Consider the following 8,785-nt stretch of genomic DNA (forward strand, 5'->3'; position numbering starts at 1 on the left):
TTAAATTGTGCTTTGGATTCCCTTCTGTGAAACGGATCAAAACTAGTCCATAGGTTTGCTTGGGAAAGGAAAGGGAAAGGAAATGTAGGAAATGCTTGACACGTTTCCTGTCACACAGTAACCTCTCCAATAATAACAATGATAATGATCATTGTCACCGAGATTATCATTTCGATTACCACCATCTGGGGTTCGAGGGCCAGGCATCCCCCCACTGCCTTGCCCCAGAATAACCCTCTCACCTCATTTCTGAGTTTTCCCTCTTTTGACATTACCTGACTCCCTGAGATCGCTGGGAAAATGGAATTCTGATCTTAGACAAAAATTCAAAAGCCAAATCCTCTTCCACAAAAACAAAGCAACTAAGCATATGCAACTACATGCTAAATGGAAGTCTTATTTTCCTTGAACTACCAAATGTCATTACCAAGACACACTCAGGCTTCTGTTCTCCAGGTCCTTATTCTGTAAATAAAAAGATTTTAAAAATCTCTACTCTATATTTGTTTGTTTTTCTTGGTTTGGCCAGAGCAATTCTAGATTTCTTTCACTACTCACTTATGTGTCTAAGAAATGTTTCTACTATTTTATTTTAAGCTGATTACGTAGTTCTCTAAACACATTGGTTTGTTTTAAAAAGGCAGAAGGCTACTTTCCACAAATCATGACTTTGTCCAGAAAAAATACGTCCACCAGTGTTTATAAGCAGATGTTTGCATACTTTACTTCCAGTCATTCTCATTCTTAAAAAAGACAACGGAGGTGTCTTTTGCTTTTGGATTATGAAAGGAAGTTTCTGAGAGAGCCAGTCACCTGCCTGCCCAACATGACACATTTTCGAAGTGGCTGAGCCCGGAATGAACCTAGCGATGTCCTAGCCCGGAGCCTGTGTCCTTTCAGGACTCGTCATGGTCCCAAACAGCAGTCTGTGCGCTGGGCCCTCCCTTGTGCTGTAGAGCAGGGCAACCACAGATGAGTCGAGGGCACTGGGAAGGTATGGTAGTGACCAGTGCCCATTGGGCTGCAGTGGCCCTGGGAGAGGGCTCTACCTAACACTTTTGTAGCGTGCAAATACCTGTTGAAAAACAGTCACTTCTCCCACCAAAATCTATCCACTAATAACTTTAAAAACAATGGTGAAACATCCCAGTCCTTGCCCTTATATAAAAGCTACAACTTTGCCCCTCTGTTTCACATGCGATTTGCTTCTTGCACCCACCCTTCCATCCCGCCGCTGCTAGTCTTTGAGCTCAGAGGGCGTGAATGCTGGAGCAGATGGGCTCTGGTCTCTAACGGAAGATTCCAGGCCAAACCCAATCCAAACAGGCTGGGCAAAGAGTACTGAGTGTTGTCTTCTTTCCCTCGTGACCTCCGATGGCCGCAACCCGAGTTCACCTTGTGCCTCCGTCATTTCTCCTGGGCCCTGGGGACACAGCCAAGGCTTATTTGCCTGACAGATTCTGTGATGGGCTTTTTTTCACACCTACTCGAATTCACTGCTCAAGGATGCCAGAATAAGCCCAAGGCAAGGTAGGTAGCATTCACTGGGCATTTGCGGTGACCTGGACCTCTGCACGGGGCTAAACCCTTCCTGGGGGTCATCAGGGATGAGTCCATGTGGAGGGAAGAGAAAAGAAGAGTGAAAGGAACTCTCTCTGAAGTGTGGCTTCCAGCAAATGGGAAGCACCAAATACAGCGGAGGCCTGCTGATGGCCTAGGTTTATGTTGGCATCCTGCAATATTTAGTCACTGCCTAACCAGCATCCCTTGGCCTACTCCTGTCTCCTAAATGATGGCCTTTAAAGGACAGTGGCTCAGAGTGGGGGGGAACAAAGGGGGAGGGGGAATTGCAAGAACAGGACAAAGTCTGACATTCCAAAATTATCAGAAGTTTACATACATGGCACTATTTTAAAACTAAAAGGCTGCATGACCTGAACTCTACAAAGAGCGTGTATACAGTGAAGAATATTTGCGGCAACATGTACCACCAAGCAGCTTGAGGCAGAGCCTCTTTTTCTCACTTGGATACTGTTACACTTTTGCTTTTGTCTTTTAGCAGAACAACCTACTACAAGAGAAATCCCCTTCAAAATTCAGAAACACTTTCTTCCCAAGCAATTCTACACAATTTTCCCTCGACAGCATCTTAACTGTTTTGCTATGACTTGGCACACATCTCTATGGGAATATATGTCATCGTCATCTCACAGAGATCAATAGCACAGTCGATTTTTCACATCATCTCATTTGTTCTTTAACGCTACACTATTCTGATGCGTAAGCAGGAAAAGTATTTCAAAATGCCCTGTAAGCGACGTTTCAAGACAGCTTATTTCAGCTCTAAGGACTGGACATTCTTAACACTAGGTTCTTAAAAATGAAAAAGAAGCAGATCTATTTAATATGGAGTGTAGCCAAAAGCAGAAGTGGCATCACCTGCCTATCTGTCCACTTCTCTCCCATCTCTGGTCCCTCCAAACCCCAGTGGGTGTGGTAGACTCTGAACAAGGTGCTAACAGCTCCTGGACATGGCTGGCTATATGGGGATGGATATGGAGAGGGAGAGGGAGAGGGAGAGGGAGAGGGAGAGGGAGAAGAGGAAGAAGACAGTCCTATATCAGAAGGATAGAGTTGGACGCAGAGCATCATCCCACACCAACGGCAGCACCCCCACCCCCACCGCCTTGCTCCCTCTTGCCCTAGCCATGCCCTGTGTTATCAGTGCCAGTTTTCACTGACTCCTCTCCCCACGAAGCTGCTACGTCAGACTCTGCAGCTTCAATGCATTCCTTGGATTCGCCCTGGGAGGGGTGTGGCGGTGGAGGGAGTATGTCTAAGATTTGATTGCTTGTCTTGCTCAGGGAGTCAACATTACTGACATTTACGCGTCATGGCATTGTATGTCCAGAATTTGCTGGCAGCACAGAGCTATTTCTGAGTCACGGTGTACTTGAATCAAAATATACTCACCATCCAAAGCTAAAGATTTTAGTGTGCTTCCATTTTGGCCTTCTCTTGCATGCTATAGGAAGTTCCTATGTGTAGACTTATGAGATGGTTTAATAAATACCATTTTAATAAATATCTTAAAGCAACTATGCTGTTTTCTAGTCAAGCATGAGGATACTGAGGTTCTAAAGGTGCCGAACTCACCTGGTCTGCCACTGGAGGCGTCAACAAGTCTCAGCTGCTGCGCAGGTAGGCGTTCTGAGCTGGGTCCCGGCTCTTTCTTCTCTACCACCGGCCTGATCTCAGTTCACCCTTCCGGACGTCTCATCAATTTGGTTGCAGTTTCTCATATTCATCAATAGTGACGCCCTAGCCAGTTTGGCTCAGTGGGTAGAGTGTCAGCCTGAGGACTGAAGGGTCCTGGGTTTGATTCCGGTCAGGGCACATGCCTAAGTTGTGGGCTCGATCCCCAGTAGGGGGCATGCAGGAGGCAGCCAATCAATGATTCTCTCTCAACATTGATGTTTCTCTCTCTCTCTCCCTCTCCTTTCCTCTCTGAAATGAATAAAAATATACTTTTTAAAAATAGTAAGAGAAGCAACATAACTCTTTATAAAGATCCTGTTTCATTCAGAAGACCTGCTTTCAGATAAGGCAGAGCAGATTCCAGATGAGGACCTGGGCTCTTGGGGTCAGGGTCAGGGTCAGGATTGGGGACTTACAAGGTTGTGGAGAAGGTCGAGCGGGTTCTCCAGAGGGCAGGCTGACCAGAGAGCGGCTGGCGCTAAGGCCCTTTCCCAGGAAGGCCCTTCCAGAGGGAGGGCCTGTGGGAAGGAGGAGAAAAGAGAGAGTCTACGCTGCTTGATTTCGACTGCTTTCCTGGCTGATCGCCGTGTGGAGAGGCCCAGAGGGGCAGAGGGAGCGAATACAAGGGAAGACAGAGGGGGCAGGAGAGAAGGAAAGACAAACAGGCAAAGGGAAGTTGTGGAAGCTGGCGGCAGGCAAAATGTTTATGAGAGACAGCTGATCAGAAAACCAGGAGAGCAGAAATGCAAGAGAAACGGGCCCCACATTTTATGTTGCAAAAACTCAAAAATAATAACACTGGGTTGAAAGTGAGTCCTAAATGGGGGGGGAATGGCTTTCTGCTTTTTCTGTTTGTTTGTTTGTTTGTTTGTGAACAACCCCAACGAACCTGTCAATACTGGGCACAGCAGCCAATCAGCAGGTCACGTGCAGCGTGTGTGGACGTGGGTCACAGCTGCCCCAGTTAAGAAGTTGGAGCGTAGAGAGTCTTGCGCTGTGGTTGCCGGGGGCATGTTCTCCCTGCTGCGTGGGTGACAAAGAAGGAAGAGGAGATAACACCGCCGAGTTGGTGTGGGCAGGAGCCTGCGGGACCCACTTGGCAAAGGACTCAGCCACACACCCAGCATCTAATCCTCCTTTTCACATCTGCTCAGCGTGTGTTGGCGCCTCCTGCAGACCGACAAGGAGCACGCGTGGCGGTCTGGGCCTTGAGGTTGTGCTCATAAAACTGGTGCTTTCTGATTTAATTACACGCATACTTGGCTTTGAAAGGCCTCTGTACGTTTCATGCACAAGGAAATATCTTGCAGGTTTAAAGCGAAAAATGCTGCACCACCCACTGCTTTAATCTCCCTTAACCAGACCCCCCAAATCCCACAACAGAGAAGCCATGGCAACACATTGACAAAGCCCTGGTTAGACTCAAGGCGATTTTCTCACCATCTTGCCCTTCAACGTTGAGGTTTAAAATAGACACCGAGGACAGGCCGCAGTGATGTTTCTGCAGCAAAGGGTAGCTGTCGGCAGAGACTGCGGGCAGCTGCTCTGAGATGGCGTCATTGCAAGAGCCGGGGATGGAAGTGGGCCTGGTAGTGTGAGGGCTGATTTTTCAGGAATTTGCAGAATAAATATTAGTGTGAATGTGGGATAGACGAAACGGTACTTTTAGCCAGAGGGTGCACTGGAAAATTGAGAGAGTCATTTAATCAGCACACCAAGAACAATGCATTATTGTGATGTTCAAACTCATGAGACCTAACTCAAACACTGATTCTGTTACTCAAAAAAGTCATCGTATCATTTTCTGATTTACATATTTTGTACGTGTTATGTTTTGTTTTACGGTAACCAACTGTGATTTCTTAGGAATTCCTTAAATAGCTGTTTATTAGTCCGTTTTCTTAAGTCTATGGATAAGAGGATTTCAGCCAGATCAATTTTAAGGCCCAGAGCCAGTAAGTTTAATTCTGAAAAATTATATAGATGTGAGAATAAGACTATTTTTCTCATTCTCAGTTCTGTAGCAATTCCAGTTGGTCATTGTTAAGTGTTTATAAAGTAAAAAGGAAGTGATATGTATGTCTATTTCATCAGTAAGTGTTTTCTTCTCGGTAAGTTTCTGAATGTGCCAGATTGCTTGCTGTTGCTAAGGCTCTGATTTTATTCTAGGTTAATGTTGGAACATCATTGTTCGAGTGTATGCTGCTCACCTGGCACTGTGTGCTCCCTCCTCTCTCAACACACACTCATTCATTCTTTGAACAAACATCTGTGGATAGACATTCACGTCCAATTACCCAGAACTTCTGGGCAAAGTCCCTCCACCTTCTATCTTTTTTTAATGGAATTGTAACTATATATAACATTTGTTTCAAGTGTTCAATGTAATGATTCGGTATTTGTGTACATTGTGAAATGATCACCACAATAAGTCTAGTTAAGTTGCTAAATTTTTTTCCTTGTGATGAGAACTTTTAAGATCTACCTTCTTGGGAACTTTCAAATATGCAATACAGTATTACTAATACAGTCACCATGCTGTACATTACATTCCCATGTCTTATTTATTTTATAACTGAAAGTGGGGTCAAGCAAACAGAAATTTTAATCTGGCCGGGGCTTGTGCAGGGGGCAACCAATTGATGTGTTTTTCTCACATCGATACTTCTCTCTGTCTTTCCTTTCTCTTCCATTCTCTCTAAAATATCAATGGAAAAATGTCCTCGGGTGAGGATTAAAAAATAAAATAAAAAAATATTGCATTTCAAGTACCTAGCACAGAGTGTAGCACAAGACACATGCTCCATGGTGGTGATGGTGATGGTAGTGATGGTGATTCCGGTGATGATGGCCTTAGGCAGAGACCATGGCGGTGTGCTATTCTACTCTCCCGTAGAGACCACTCGGTGAGTATTTAGTAATTCCTGAATAAATCTCCAAAATAAAAGGAACGGAAGACAAGGAAGGGGATAGGATGCTGAAACAGCTCAGATAGGTCAACAAATAGGAGAGAGAAGAAAGCCCAACAACCCACAAAACCAGCCCGTGGCCTCTGGCTTCATGGAAATTTCCAACAAGCTTCATCAGGGTGATTTTTCCTGTGAGGCACTGATGACCCTTAACCAGGCTAAGCCAAACCTTTGCTCTGCTTTTAAAAACACTGATTCTTGGGGAATTTTGCATGAATTTCAATGAATCATAGAAAACTAATGTATGTGCTGCCCTGGAAACCCATGTTATGATTGAGTTGATTCATAGGCTGACTCTCTAGTTGAAAAAATGAAAGGGTAAAGAATCAGAACTTTTGTAAGTACCTAAAATGTTTACTAAGAACAGCAAAACTAGGATGCAGTGTATTACCAGGTAGGATCTAAAGAGCCCAGGCACATTCTATCCTGACGTTTCTGAGGCAGAAACTCCAAATGCCATCTAGTCCCAATCACAGAAGACAATCCTTACGAGAATTGTGAAAAGAGAAGTTGAGTCATGTGTTGGAACAAATAATGGTCTTTAAGCCTCCCACAACATCAAGTGACGGAAAGATTTCAGAAGTTGTGCAAATAAAATAATATCAAAGTTCATTCTTCCCAAGGTCTTTTTCATGGTGACAAAAAGAAAATCTTGCTGCCCTGGAAAAAAAATTCATACTCCCCTTCCTGTAAGTAATAGCTATCTTCATTTATGTGGTGAGTTGAAAATCAACACGTGAATTGAAATAAGCTATTCTTTCCATAGCAATGTGTCTGATTTTCATTGACAATTGCGGGGAGAGGGGGTGCAAAGTTCAAAATGTGTTCATTATTTCATTAAAATCAACTGCCCAGTCCCCTCCCTTTCTGATTTTTGTTACCTAAGACAATTCAGCTTTGTTGTTCATAATCCAGATCTCTTTAACCCTGAGCCCTCAGATCCTCCATGTTCTTGTCTGTTCTAATGTTTAGTTTCAAGTCAAAGCAAAAGCCTTACTTCAGAGTTTTCATTTTATGCTAAGTTTATATGAGGCAATCATATAACATAACCTCCAAAAGGTCAGTATCATCTTGGACTGTATTAAGAGAAGTGCCGTATTCAGAAAGTGAGAGATATGGGCCCATGTTACTTCTGCAAAACAAAACAAACAAAATAACACCACACTTAAAGCATTAAAGTATTATACCTCTTACAAGATTTTAGGAATTCAACATAAAATGCCAATTTCTCCCATTCTGAGTTCAGAACCAGTTGAAAAATAAGACCCAGGAGACCAATAGAGGTTAAACTGTCAGCTTTATTTATAAACTAATGGGAGAAAATGACATTTGATCTACGGACCAAAGATGAATACTCTATGCCCACAAGCCCTCCCTGCATTCCCGCACACACACCCAGAGCCCACTCAGCACCCAGGGGACTTGGGAGCTGTCTGCCTGGGGCAGGGAACACTGGGGAAGGGGAAGCTTACAGTCCTTTGAGAGAGTTGTTTCCCCCAATTCACTCACCTGTCACCACCTGCCCTCTGCAAGGAGTGTCAGGGGTGGGGCTAGAGGCCAGGAGTCTGATTCCAGTGGAGGTCCTTCAACACGGAAACATTGACCAATAAGGGGAGTTTCCTTCCCAACAGTACTCAATTCTAGACCCTTCATTAGATTAACTCAGAGCAGGCTGAGAGCATGACCGGGGCAGCAGGGACCTTTGAAGTCCTGTACAATCACAAATGGTGGCAAGGACAAGACTATATGGAAACCACTGAACGGGTAGTTGACTTGGTCCTAGACATACATTCTACTTGCCTCCCCCACCATACCTGCTGCATCCTGTTCAGTTACGAGAGGCCATGTGACTAGTTCTGGCCAATGAAATGTGAGCAGAGCTTGTATGTGTCACCTGCGGGCTAAGGCAATGAAAACTTCGTTATTGGTTCTTCAGTCTCCCTTTCCCTCTTCTGCAATGACTGCAGCGGTCTCTACACGGTGTGGAGAAAAGACATATTTCTGTCTGCTGCCCAGTACAGTTACCTGAGTAAGAAATACACTTCTATTGCGCGTAAGCTGCTATGTATTCAGGAGTCTATTATTACAACAGTTAACGCTATTTTTAAAAAAATTCTGTATCTGAAACACTCAACCAAACCCACACACACAGACACACATGCACACACACAACACCCCTACACCAGTGGCTCTCAACCTTCCTAATGCCGCGACCCTTTCATACAGTTCCTCATGTTGTGGTGACCCCCAACCATAAAATTATTTTCGTTGCTACTTCATAACTGTAATTTTGCTACTGTTATGAATCGTAATGTAAATATCTGATGTGCAGGATGTATTTTCATTGTTACAAATTGAACATAATTAAAGCATAGTGATTAATCACAAAAACAATATGTAATTATATATGTGTTTTCCGATGGCCTTAGGCGACCCCTGTGAAAGGGTCGTTCAACCCACAAAGGGGTCGCGACCCACAGGTTGAGAACGCTGCCCCACACTCAGTCACTCTGCATTGCTCACACCTACTCATATTTTAGGTCTGGCTAGATGCATCA

Source organism: Myotis lucifugus, unplaced genomic scaffold, assembly GCF_000147115.1.
Source record: "Myotis lucifugus unplaced genomic scaffold, Myoluc2.0 scaffold_3205, whole genome shotgun sequence".
Classification (NCBI taxonomy): domain Eukaryota; kingdom Metazoa; phylum Chordata; class Mammalia; order Chiroptera; family Vespertilionidae; genus Myotis; species Myotis lucifugus.